Source organism: Syngnathus floridae, chromosome 15, assembly GCF_059516105.1.
Source record: "Syngnathus floridae isolate MCC-2025c chromosome 15, RoL_Sflo_1.0, whole genome shotgun sequence".
NCBI classification, from domain to species: domain Eukaryota; kingdom Metazoa; phylum Chordata; class Actinopteri; order Syngnathiformes; family Syngnathidae; genus Syngnathus; species Syngnathus floridae.
Window position 1 is genome coordinate 3,198,621 of NC_142427.1, and position 12,589 is coordinate 3,211,209.

The 12,589-nt window shown below is 48.2% G+C and overlaps 1 protein-coding gene and 1 pseudogene across 1 annotated transcript in view; one reads left to right on the top strand and one right to left on the bottom strand.

The window, feature by feature from the left end:
• amot (angiomotin) overlaps positions 1–12,589 on the top strand; it is a 157,574-nt gene that overhangs the window by 12,462 nt on the left and 132,523 nt on the right. Inside the window, exons 2-3 of the mRNA XM_088397667.1 lie at positions 7,870–8,128; positions 8,200–8,665. The gene's annotated coding sequence lies outside the window, so the exon portion shown is untranslated. The remainder of the gene's footprint in view (positions 1–7,869; positions 8,129–8,199; positions 8,666–12,589) is intronic.
• Positions 5,218–10,722, bottom strand: LOC148385879 (L-threonine 3-dehydrogenase, mitochondrial pseudogene; annotated as a pseudogene).

The window sequence follows — 12,589 nt, forward strand, 5'->3', positions numbered from 1 at the left end:
TGGCTTGTTTTACGTCACATTCCCCGCCTGATACAACCCTCATTTATCCAGGCTTGGGACTGGCACTCAGAATGTACTGGCTGCACACCCCATGCGGCTGGGTTTAAAGATAATTACAACAATAACCCTTAATCGAGTGAGGCTGATTTGTCAGACATATATGTTCCCTAGGACATGTAATTTGTGCACAGTCCCTAAAACAGATATTGGTCTGACATGATACCGTAGGCCCGTGACCCCCGTGGGGACGAGCAGTATAGAAAATGGATGGATGGATGGATGGATGGATGGATGGATGGATGGATGGATGGATGGATGGATGGATGGATGTTACCGTAGGATATGTAATTTGCGGATGGTCCCTAAAACAGAATTATAAAACACTGGATGTAATGTTATTCTGTTCGTTGTGCCATTGGATGGTACTCATACGAGGATCGCCTTGATTTTAAGAGTAGAATGATGTACATTTTGGGACGCATCGTTAGGAGTGTTCCAGTAACTCATTGGGTGTTTCGACCTTCAAACACGAGACACCCTCATTCATGATGGCTAGCTGATCAAGCCTGTGCTTGTGTCCCAAGCCCAATCAGATGTTATGTAGGTATTGCAGCCCAAAGGATTATGCAAGGCAGGGGGCATCCTTTTCTCTGAGTTAGCCGAGAGCTGACCTGAGACTATGTGACTTGTTCTCCCTCCTCCTGGAAGGCTCTAATGCCGACATCAGACCACATGAATGTAGCCTTATATTGAGGCAGACAAATGTAGCGTGTTGTGGCCGATTTTGAGTTGTCTTGACGTGTCGTAGCCTGTGTAGTGTGACATAATCAACAATTGGATGCCTGGCGTCTGGGACGGCTCACAACCACAATGATGAAAGTCTGGTATGCCAGAATTTTTGTTCGTCTTGCCAATCGTGTGACACAACCTGCGTCGTCTTTTGAGTGGTTCTTGGGCATTGACCAATAGGAATACTATGCCCTATTATGACGAGAGATTTGACATGGTGTGCACAAACGGACAAACAAAATGGCATAAAAAGGAACAAACAGCACCTTAACTGATCTCTGTTGGGCTACCATATGGAGAAAATATTAATGGAGCTACAATGCTCTAAGGCAGTGTCTCCCAACCATTTTTCATTCATGGCACACATTTTCATGGGAAAAAATCTTGAGGCACACCACCAACAAAAATCTGTTAAGTCTTATACCAGCTTTTACATTAAAGGCCGAGAGACATCCCTTTTTTTTTTTCAATTAGAACGGAATTTGATAGAATGTATAAAGAGAACACATTTGCCGCATTGGAAATTAAAAATGGACACCGATTACTAAGAATAAAGCTAAAATTAAATGGCAGTTTATCGATCGGGTTCCGCACGCAGCCACACTGGTGGCGCCATTACTGTGACGTCACAAGTTGTACATCCGGATCTCAACAAACCCAAACAACATGGCAGATGATAGCGACAGCTCCGTTTCTAGCATCATTTTATCCAATTCAGAAACCTCTTTTGACGCAGAATATGATGAATCTAGCAGTTCACTTGGCCTGAGCTGAGCACGTTTTCTGAATTGTGCCCCTCCTGTCACTCTGGTTAGGTTGGCATAGTAAAAAGTGCTCTTGGGGGCTTTAGAGTGCCGAGTTGATCTCGGCACATGAAGAAATGACCACCTGCAACGTTTGGTTTAGGTTTTATAAGCATTTTTAATTTGATTGCTTAAATCGCATTTTCTCGACAAGCTGAGCACGTTTTCTGAATTGTGCCTCTCCCGTCACTGTGGTTAGGTTGGCATACTAAAAAGTTCTCAGGGGGCTTTAGAGTGCCGAGTTGACCACTGTGCGTGAAGAAATGAACATCTGCAGCGTTTGGTTTTAGGGCGCATTTTTAATTTTATTGCTTAAATCGCATTTTTTCGACGAGCTGAGCACGTTTTCTGAATTGTGCCCCTCCCGTCACGCTTCGACATACTTTTCAAAGTCAAAGTCTCCTTTATTGTCAATTCCTCCGCATGTCAAGACACACAAAGAGATCGAAATTACGTTTCTCACTATCCCAGGGTGACAAGACAGAGTTCACAACGCACATACAAGTAAACAACACAGGAAAAATAAAACAAGAAGATGAACAATAAGAGTGATAGCACGCGAGCCGCTCCCGATGCACAGCAGAGTCCGGAAAGATGACAGTCAACCAGGCCACTGTGAACACGAGCGCACAGCAGGCACGCACTGTCTGGTTCGTGGATCCTATCAGGCAAACGCAACCCATCTTGTCGTCCCGCGAACGAACGTACGCCAGGAGAGTGGAAGGCACAGCTGGGCGAGCTGGGTTGGCCGCAAGCCTGGCCCGACGTCTCCGCGCTGGCCCCTGTGGTATATGGTTTTTGTGGCTTCGCTGGTCTCCAAAAAACACTCGGTGGCTGGTTCCAGGAAAATGAACACCTCAGGGACCCACGGCTGATTGGGAAAATATTTTATTCAACCGATGTCAGAGTGAAGTCTTTCCAAAAAGTTGAGTGGCCCCAAGGCATGGATGTAAAAAGCTCAAGAGCGAGCGAGAGCGAGCGAGCCCGAGCTAGAGCGAGCCCCCCCTTTTTCTTTTGTCAGGCCCGTAGCTTTTATACCTGACAAGAAGCTGATGTCCCGGCTTTGGGTAACAGCTGCAGTTTGAGTCCCAGTCTGCTTGTTTCCCCTAAAAGGTCATCCCTTCAGCTCTCCCTGGTCACGGACAACTGGCCCTTCTATCTTCTACTAAGTACTTATACATTACTGAAACTAAAGCTTCTCTGTACAGCAAAAATAGTTTGATAGTCTTACTGCTACTAGTGGATCATCTAATGCAACATACAGATACGCATAAAGTTCAAAATTCACTTCACCCCTCTTCTCTTTTTGTTTACATTCACTGAAGTTAAACGCATACAACTTGAGACGTCATGCGACGTCACTTCTGGCTGGCGGCTCGGTGCAGTCAAACTCGTCTGCGCGGCAAATTTAAATTATATTTTTCAGAGCAACAGCTTCCTTTTCGTTGTTTCGATCGTCAATTTATATTTATAAGCCCATAAGCTAACTAAAACCGATTTATACATATACCGGTGTCTCTGGGCCTTTAAAATCAGTTATATTACAACGAAACACGTAAAGTCCTAGTCATATATATGTATGGAGATTTGAATAATAGAATAAAAATAAATACTAAATATTCTTTCAATTGTATTACTTTTTTAAAATAAAAGTGACAGTTTTTAAAAAGGTTTTAGACAGTATAAGTAATGTACTATTGCAAATTAAATTAAATATTGCAACAATAAGAAAATAGTCACAAACTGATGTACTTAAGTTTGATTTGATGCATTTCGAATCAGATTTTTAATCTGATGTATGTCATTACAAAAAAAAAAATAATTGAATATGTTGGTATCCTGTTGTGCCAGGTACCCCAACATTGTCAGGGCTGCAACGGCCCTTTATAGCTATTTTATATATCAGTGCCAAAAACTAAATGTTGTCAAGCAGTTTTTGATGTCGAAATATTGAGGTACAGTACTCGCACCTGTATCCTGCTTTTTTCAATTCCAAAATAAGATCACTCCTGCTGACAAAAGAAAGGTGGTGTTTAACTTTTACGGTCCTCATGTTTGTATAGTTGTTTGACAAGGGTATTCTACAGAGTTTGTGGCTTTATCAGTATCCTTGGGCGTTACCCCATCTAGTCCTCCAGTCACCAGGGTGCAGGCATATAAACACGTGCACTTTAAAACAATTAATAGGTACAGTATTTTCTGCACTATAAGGCGCACCTTCATTGAATGTTTTATTTTAGAAATGTTTTCATACATACGGCACACCGGATTAAAATGTGCATAAAATAGAAGCTACTGCATCTAATTGGGGTTGACTGGGGTTGCGTTATGCATCCACTAGATAGAGCTGTGCTAAAAAGAATGTCAAACCAGTCAATGAGGTAGTCAGCCAAACTTTATATACGGCAAACTTTATATACAATATGACATACAATGCAAAAATTGCACAAGCACACAACATTGTTCAAACTGTAATGTGCATATTTACATATCCTTGTCCACAAATCCCTCAAACTTTATTTACAGCAAACTTTATATACAATACGATATACAATGCAAACATTGCACAATAACACGACGTTGTACAAATGTTAATGTGCATATTTACATATCCCTGTCCACAAATCCGTCGAATTCTTCCTCTTCTGTGTCCAAATTGAAGTGTTTTTCAACAGTTGATCGATATACAATACTAACATTGCACAATAACACGTCGTTGTTCAAATGTTAATGTACATATTTACATATCCCCGTCCACAAATCTGTCAAATTCTTCCTCTTCCGTGTCTGAATTGAAGTTTTTTGAACAGTTGAACGATGTACAATACAAACATTGCACAATAACATGACGTTGTTCAAACGTTAATGTGCATATTTACACATCTCCGTCCAGGAATCCGTGAAATTCTTCCTCTTCCGTGTCCGAATTGAAGTTTTTTTAAACAGTTGAACGATATACAACACAAACATTGCACAATAACACGACGTTGTTCAAATGTTAATGTACATATTTACATATCACCGTCCACAAATCCGTCAAATTCCTCCTCTTCCGTGTCTGAATTGAACAGTTGGGCGAGTGTGGCATTCATTATCCCCTCTCGTCATTATCCGTGTCAGTGTCGCTGCTATTCCCTTGCAGTTCAGTCAGTTATTATTCTTGCCTTCGTGAAAGCTCGGACCACTGTTGAGACTGATTTATCAGCCCAGGCGTCCACAATCCATTAGCAGATAGAGGCATGCAGTCATTTTGGCATCTTTACACACACGAGTGGTGTTGTTGGACTAGGAGTAAGCACAGTATGAGAACTCGTACTATGAGTGTTTACTTCAGTGACGCCCCAACCACGGTTGCCATAATGCTGAAAGCGATGTGACCTTGTAGTTTACGACTACTAATAATAATACATTTTATTCATAAGGCGCCTTTCAAGGCACTCAAGTTCGCCGTACAGACATCAAATAGCATAAAAATATGACCGGAGAGCAGCGGCAGCAAGTCGCGCTAGCGTTCACTCACATCCGGTAGACACAATTACAACATATTATCGGGATTAAAACAACGTGACCTACTTGTACGCTATGTACAAAAAAGCTGCGTTAGCTTAGCTTAGGCGCTGCACGGCTAGCTGATGTGGGCCATGCGCGTGTCGCCGCTGAGGAAGTTCAGCATAGTCTGCACCAGCTCGGGCAAGGTGTAGTCGTGCTTCCAGGCCCAGTCACGTTTGGCGTTGGAGTCGTCAAAGTCCATCGCCCAGGAGTCGGCGATGGCTTGCCAGACGGGGTCCATGTTGCACGAGACCTCCAGCGCGGGCACGTGCTTGCGCAGCTCCGGCACCAGCTCTTCGGGCGAGAAGCTCATGGCGTTGATGTTGTACGTGCGCATGCTGAGCATGTTGGCCGGCGCCTCCAGGGTGGTGCGCAAGCAGTCGTCGATGTACATCATGGGAAGCCGCGTGTCGGGCTGCAGGAAGCACTCAAACTTGCCCGTCTTGAGAGCGTCGTGGAAGATCTGCACGGCGTAGTCTGTCATGCCCCCGCCGGGCATGGAGTCGGCAGAAATGATTCCAGGGTAGCGGAGACAGCGGAAGTCCAGGCGGCACATGGTGCAGGTGAAGGCGGTTGTCTGCTGGGGCTGCTGTTCAATCACAAGCAGAGTTAAGCGGTCATTGCAGAGCTTAGAAATGCAACGGAAAAGCGTGTGTGTATTCACGTGTGTGTATTCACGGTTTGACTGCACTCCCATCAACTAGTCGTACTGAAACGTACTGAAACATTTTGGCAGAGCGTTGTACAACCAGTAAGGATCTACAAATTCATCAATTGATCCACAGACAAAGCGCTCTGCATTATAAGGCGCACTGTGTTTTATTTAAATAAATTATAAGCTTATAAGTGCACCCTATAGTACGGAAAATACAGTACAGTCAAATCTCGGTTTTCGACCACAATCCGTTCCAGAAGGCAGTTCGAGAAGTGAATTGTTCAAATTCCGAATCTAATTTTTCCCATTACAAATAATGGAAAAATTTTAATCCGTTCTAAGACTAAAAAACACGCCTTTTTTAAGCATTTTTTAATTTGTGCTATTTTGTCCGATCGTGCAACTGCAGCACACTGCCGAACGCGCAACCATAGCGCGCCACCGGCCGCGCAACTGCACCGCGTTGGTGGCATTATTGTGACAGAGCTGTCGCTAAAATTTAGAAAATATTTTTAAAGTCCTGATGTACTTTCCAAAATTTAAGTGGACCTCAATGCGCAGGGAGCTTAATTTGGTCCGATCGCGCAACCGCAGCGCGCGGGCGCTCACTGTCGCCCGGCGTGAGTGCAGTCTTTGTGTTTTAGGATGGCTTTACTGCTCCCACTTGCTTTCTTTGGCGGCATGACTTGGGGTTAATACAATCCTCAAAGTAACAAAAATACAACAATAACGAACGGAGTCAGTCGGCATCCGGGCCGCGCGGTCTGGTTTTCTCGGGTCCTCTTGGCTCATCTCGCGAGGTTCGCGCTCCGAATTTTGTTCGACAACCGAAGCAAAAAATCTTGAATTTTTCGTTCGAATTCCGATTTGTTTGAGAACCGGGACGTTCGAAAACCCAGGTTTGACTGTATATATGTACAAAAATGTTGCCAAAATGAACAGATGTATCTAAGTGTTAAACACTGTTGTACCTGTACTCGTTCAATGAATGAAAGTTCATGAACTGAACGTTGCGCCCGTTTTGCTCCGTGAGCGTTTTTGTGTTTTGAACGGCAGTTCACTTTTGTTCAAGAATGCCAAAATCTCTTCACAATAAACATACCGTAAACAAGGCTTAATTAGGTGCGAGAAAAAGGATTTGGCTACCCCACAAAGAGTCATATGGCTCATGTGTCATCCAAATGTGATGTGTTTATGGAGTCAATGTAAATTCATATGTTTCGCGATGAGCATTCCAACTCGACCTTTCTTGTCAAACGGCAAGAATAAGGTATCATACGATGAGAGCGTTCAGGAATTTTAGGAGCGATTTTAGTGCTCTCAATGGCGTTGAACCACAAATGAATCGTGATTGGATTTTTCTCCTTGTTGTTTGAGAAATTTATTTGGGCTTTGCACCCTTTGCACTTTTATGTACCAAATTGTAAACGTTTTATGGTTATTTGGGCAAACAAGTTAATTTTACAATTTCACTATAACTGAAAAGTTATTAAAGCAAATACAATGTTACTTTCAATGTTTTGCACTTTATTTGTATATTCTTTGTTTCCTACCTCAGTCTGGCACCTCCAGCAGATTGTCTGTGTATGCACAGTCTGGACCACAGTCATGTATTTGTTTTCATTCATTAAAGAAAAAGACAGTTCAAGCAATTGTATCCTGTATTTGAGATTGTAGAGTGACAGCAACACCTGGATACTAGTGTGAATGGAATGGATGAACCCCTCCGTGAGTCGTCACCTTATCGTGGTGGAGGGGTTTGTGCGTCCCAATGATCCTAGGAGCCATGTTGGCTGGGGCTTCATGCCCCTGGTAGGGTCACCCATGACAAAAGGGTCCTAGGTGAGGGGCCAGACGAAGCATGGCTCACAAAAGCCCCTTATGAAGTCAAAAGTCAAAGTCTGCTTTATTGTCAATTTCTTCACATGTCAAGACACACAAAGAGTGAGCGGGGTGACTCACATCACACACAATCGTGGTCGCCTTGCGGGTGAGATGGGAGGTGTAAATGTCCTTCAGGGAGGGGAGTGAAGCACCAATAATTTTACCAGCTGTGTTCACTATGCGCTGCAGGGCCTTCATGTTGTATTCAGTGCAGCTACCACCCCACACAGCGATACAACTGGAGAGGACGCTCTCAATGGTGCCACAGTAGAATGTGGTCATGATGGCCGGAGGACCACTTGCTCGCCTGAGTTTCCGCAGGAAGTACAGGCGGCGCTGTGCTTTCTTCGCCAGTGATGCATTGTTGGTGGTCCAGGAGAGGTCCTCACTGATGTGCACCCCCAGGAATCTGGTGCTGCTCACTCTCTCCACCACAGCACCATCGATGGTCAGTGGCAGGTGTTGGGTGTGACCCTTCCGGAAGTCAACAACAATCTCCTTGGTCTTGTTGACGTTCAGCAGGAGGTGGTTGTCCCTGCACCACGTGGCCAGAAGGTCGACCTCCGACCTGTATTGAATCTCGTCGCCCTCGGTGATGAGACCCACCAGAGTCGTGTCGTCGACATATTTCAGCACGCAGTTGCTGCTGTAGGTTGCAGTGCAGTCATGCGTCAGCAGGGTGAAGAGCAGCGGACTGAGCACGCAGCCTTGGGGGGCCCCCGTGCTCAGCGTGATGCTGCTGAAGATATTGTCGCCAACACATACTACCTGAGGCCTCTGACAGAGGAAGTCCAGTAGCCAGTTGCAGAGGTAGGTACTGAGGCCCAGCTTGTCGAGTTTGCAGATGAGTCGCTGTGGTACAATGGTGTTGAATGCAGAACTGAAGTCCACAAACAGCAATCTCACATACGAGTCTCTTCTCCAGGTGGGTGAGGGCTGAGTGGAGGGCAGAGCAGATAGCATCCTCAGAGGACCGTTTGGCTCGGTAAGGAAACCAGAAGGGGTCTATGGTGGGGGGGAGAATGGATCTGATGTGCTCCATGACAAGCCGCTCAAAGCACTTCATGATGATGGGTGTCAGTGCCACGGGGTGGTAGTCATTGAAGCAGGATGGAGCAGGTTTCTTCAGCACAGGTATGATGGTGGCAGCCTTGAAACATGATGGGACGATGGCCTGCTGCAGGGAAATGTTAAAGATGTCCGTGAAGACACCCATCAGCTCCCCAGCGCAGTCCTTCAGCGCTCGACCTGGGATGTTGTCTTGGCCTGCCGCCTTATGGGTGTTGATAGCGGCAAGCGTCCTCTTCACGCTATCGGCAGAGAGGCTGCTGGTGTGGACGGGGAGGGGTCTTCAGCGAGCAAGTGCTGTTCTGAGCGTCGAAGCGAGCAAAGAAGCGGTTCAGATCGTTGAGCAGAGGGATGTTGCCCTCACAGCTCTGCGGCGCAGGCTTGTCGTACGTGATGGTCTGAATGCCTTGCCATAGGCTCCGTGCGTCCCTGCTGTCTTTGAAGTGGGCGGTAATCTTGGAAGAGAATGCCTTTTTCGCTTCCTTGATGCTCTGGGACAGGTTGGCCCTTGCTTTTCCCAAGCCAGCCTCATCCCCAGCTCTGAAGGCTTTGTCTCTGGCCCTCAGCAGCCTGAGTACAGCCCCTGTCAGCCATGGCTTGCCTCCACGCACAGTTTGGGTTCCGGTACAAGCCCCTCTTGAGAGGGGCTAGACTCTCTTCCACTCTGGAGTTGCCCACCGTGAGAGGCGTCGAGCAGGTGTGGGTATACTTATTGCCCCCCGGCTGGGCACCTGCACATTGGGGTTCACACCAGTGAACGAGAGGGTAGCCTCCCTCCGCCTTCGGGTGGGGGGACGGGTCCTGACTGTTGTTTGTGTCTATACACCAAACAGCAGCTCAGAGTACCCACCCTTTTCGGAGTCCTTGGAAGAAGTGCTGAAGAGCGCTCCTTCTGGGGACTCCATCGTTCTATCGGGTGACTTCAATGCTCACGTGGGCAATGACAGTGAGACCTGGAAGGGCGTGATTGGGAGGAACGGCCTCCCTGATCTGAACCCAAGCGGTGTTCTATTATTAGAATTCTGTGCTCGACACAGATTGTCAATAATGAACACCATGATTAAGCACGAGGGTGTCCATGTGTGCACTTGGCACCAGGACACCCTAGGCCGCAGTTCGATGAACAACTTTGTAGTCGTGTCATTGGATTTGCGGCCGTATGTTTTGGACACTCCGGTAAAGAGAGGGGCGGAGCTGTCAACTGATCACCACCTGGTGGTGGGTTGGCGCCGATGGTGGGGGAAGATGCCAGTCCGACCTGTCAGGCCCAAACGTATTGTGAGGGTCTGCTGGGAACGTCTGGCAGAGTTTCAACTCCTACCACCGGCAGAGCTTTTCCCACATTCCGGAGGAGGTGGGGGACCTTGAGTCCAAGTCGACCATGTTCCGTGCCTCCATTGTTGAGGCAGCCGTAAGGTGGTTGGTGCCTGTCGTGGCGGCAATCCCCGAACCCGCTGGTGGTCACAGGCGGTAAGGGACACCGTCAAGTTGAAGAAGGAGTCCTATCGGGCCGTTTTGGCCTGCGGGACTCCGGAGGCGGCTAACCCTAACCCAGTACCCGATGGCCAAGCGGACTGCGGCTTCGGCGGTTGCTGAGGCAAAAACCCGGGCGTGGGAGGAGTTCGCGAGGGCATGGAGAACGACTTCCAGACTGCTTTGAGGAAATTCTGGTCCACCATCCGGCGTCTCAAGAGGGGGAAGCAGTGCAACTTCAACACTGTTTACAGTGGAGATGGCGTGCTGCTGACCTCGACTCGGGACGTCGTGAGTTGGTGGGGAGAGTACTTCGAAGACGTCCTCAATTCCACCGACACGCCTTCCATTGTGGAAGCAGGGCCTGGAGACTCTGAGGTAGACTCTCCAATATCTGGTGTCAAAGTCACTGCGGTAGTTAAAAAACTCCTTAGTGGCAAGGCCCCGGCGGTGAGATCTGCCCAGAGTTTTTAAAGGTTCTGGATGTTGTGGGGCTGTCATGGCTGACACGTCCATTGCGTGGACATCGGGGATGGTGCCTCTGGATTGGCAGACTTGGGTGATGGTTCCCCTCTTTAAGAAGTTCCAACTACAGGGGAATCACACTCCTCAGCCTCCCTGGTAAGGTCTATTCAGGGATGCTGGAGAGGAGGGTCCGTCGGGAGGTCGAACCTCGGATTAAGGAGGAGCAGTGTGGCTTTCGTCTTGGCTGTGGAACAGTGGACCAGCTCTACACCCTCGGCAGGATCCTCGAGGGGGCATGGGAGTTCGCTCAACCAGTCCACATGTGTTTTGTGGACTTGGAGAAGGCGTTCGACCGTGTCCTTCGGGAAGTTCTGTGGAGGGTTCTGGGTTGTCCCCGGGTTCTCCTACCGGTGGGACATGCCCGAACACCTCCCCAGGGAGGCGTCCAGGAGGCATCCTGATGAGATGCCCGAGCCATCTCATCTGGCTCCTCTCAGCGTGGAGGAGTAGCGACTCTACTCTGAGTCTCTCCCGGATGACCGAGCTTCTCACCCTATCTCTAAGGGAGAGCCCGGACATCCTGCAGAGAAAATTAATTTCGGCCGCTTGTATCCGGGATCTCGTTCTTTTGGTCACGACCCATAGCTCATGATCATAGGTGAGGGTAGGAGCGTAAATCGACCGGTAAATTGAGAGCTTTGCCTTCTGGCTCAGCTCTCTCTTTATCACGACAGACCGGTACAGAGTCCGCATTACTGCCCTCACTCGTAAACAAGTCCCCAAGATACTTGAACTCCTCCACTTGGGGCAGGATCTCATCCCCGATCCGGAGGGGGCATTCGACCCTTTTCCGATCGAGGACCATGGACTCGGATTTGGAGGTACTGACGCTCATCCCGACCGCTTCACACTCGGCTGCGAACCGCTCCAGTGAGAGCTGGAGATCACGGCCTGAAGAAGCCAACAGCACCACGTCGTCTGCAAAAAGCAGAGACGCGATGCTGAGGTCCCCAAACCGGATGCCCTCAATGCCTTGGCTGCACCTAGAAATTCTGTCCATAAAAATTATTAACAGAATCAGTGACAAAAAGCAGCCTTGGCGGAGTCCAACCCTCACACGGAACGAATCCGACTTACTGCCGGAAATGCGGACCAAACTCTGGCATCGCTGATACAGGGACCGAACCGCCCTTATCAGTTGGCTCGGTACCCCGTACTACCGAAGCACCCTCCACAGAACCTCCCGAGGGACACGGTCGAACGCCTTCTCCAAGTCCACAAACACATGTGTACTGGTTGGGCGAACTCCCATGCACCCTCGAAGATCCTGCCGAATGTGTAGAGCTGGTCCACTGTTCCACGGCCAGTATGAAAGCCACACTTCTCCTCCTGAATCTGAGGTTCGACCTCCCGACGAACCCTCCTCTCCAACACCCCTGAATAGACCTTACCAGGGAGGCTGAGGAGTGTGATTACACTGTAATTGGAACACACCCTCCGGTCCCCCTTCTCATAGAGAAGAACCACCACCCCAGTCTGCCAATCCAGAGGCACTGTCCCCAATGTCCACGCAATGTTGTAGAAGCGTGTCAGCCATGACAGCCCCACAACATCCAGAGCCTTCAAGAACTCCAGGCGGATCTCATCCACCCCCGGGGCCTTGCCACCAAGGAGTTTTTTAACTACCTCAGTGACTTTGACCCGGGATTGGAGAGTCCGCCTCAGAGTCTTCAGGCCCTGCTTCCACAATGGAAGGCGTGTATGTGGAATTGAGGAGGTCTTCGAAGTATTCTCCCCACCGACTCACGACATCCCGAGTTGAGGTCAGCAGCACGCCATCCCCACTGTAAACAGTGTTGACGTTGCACTGCTTCCCCCTCCTGAAACCCTGGATGGTGGACCA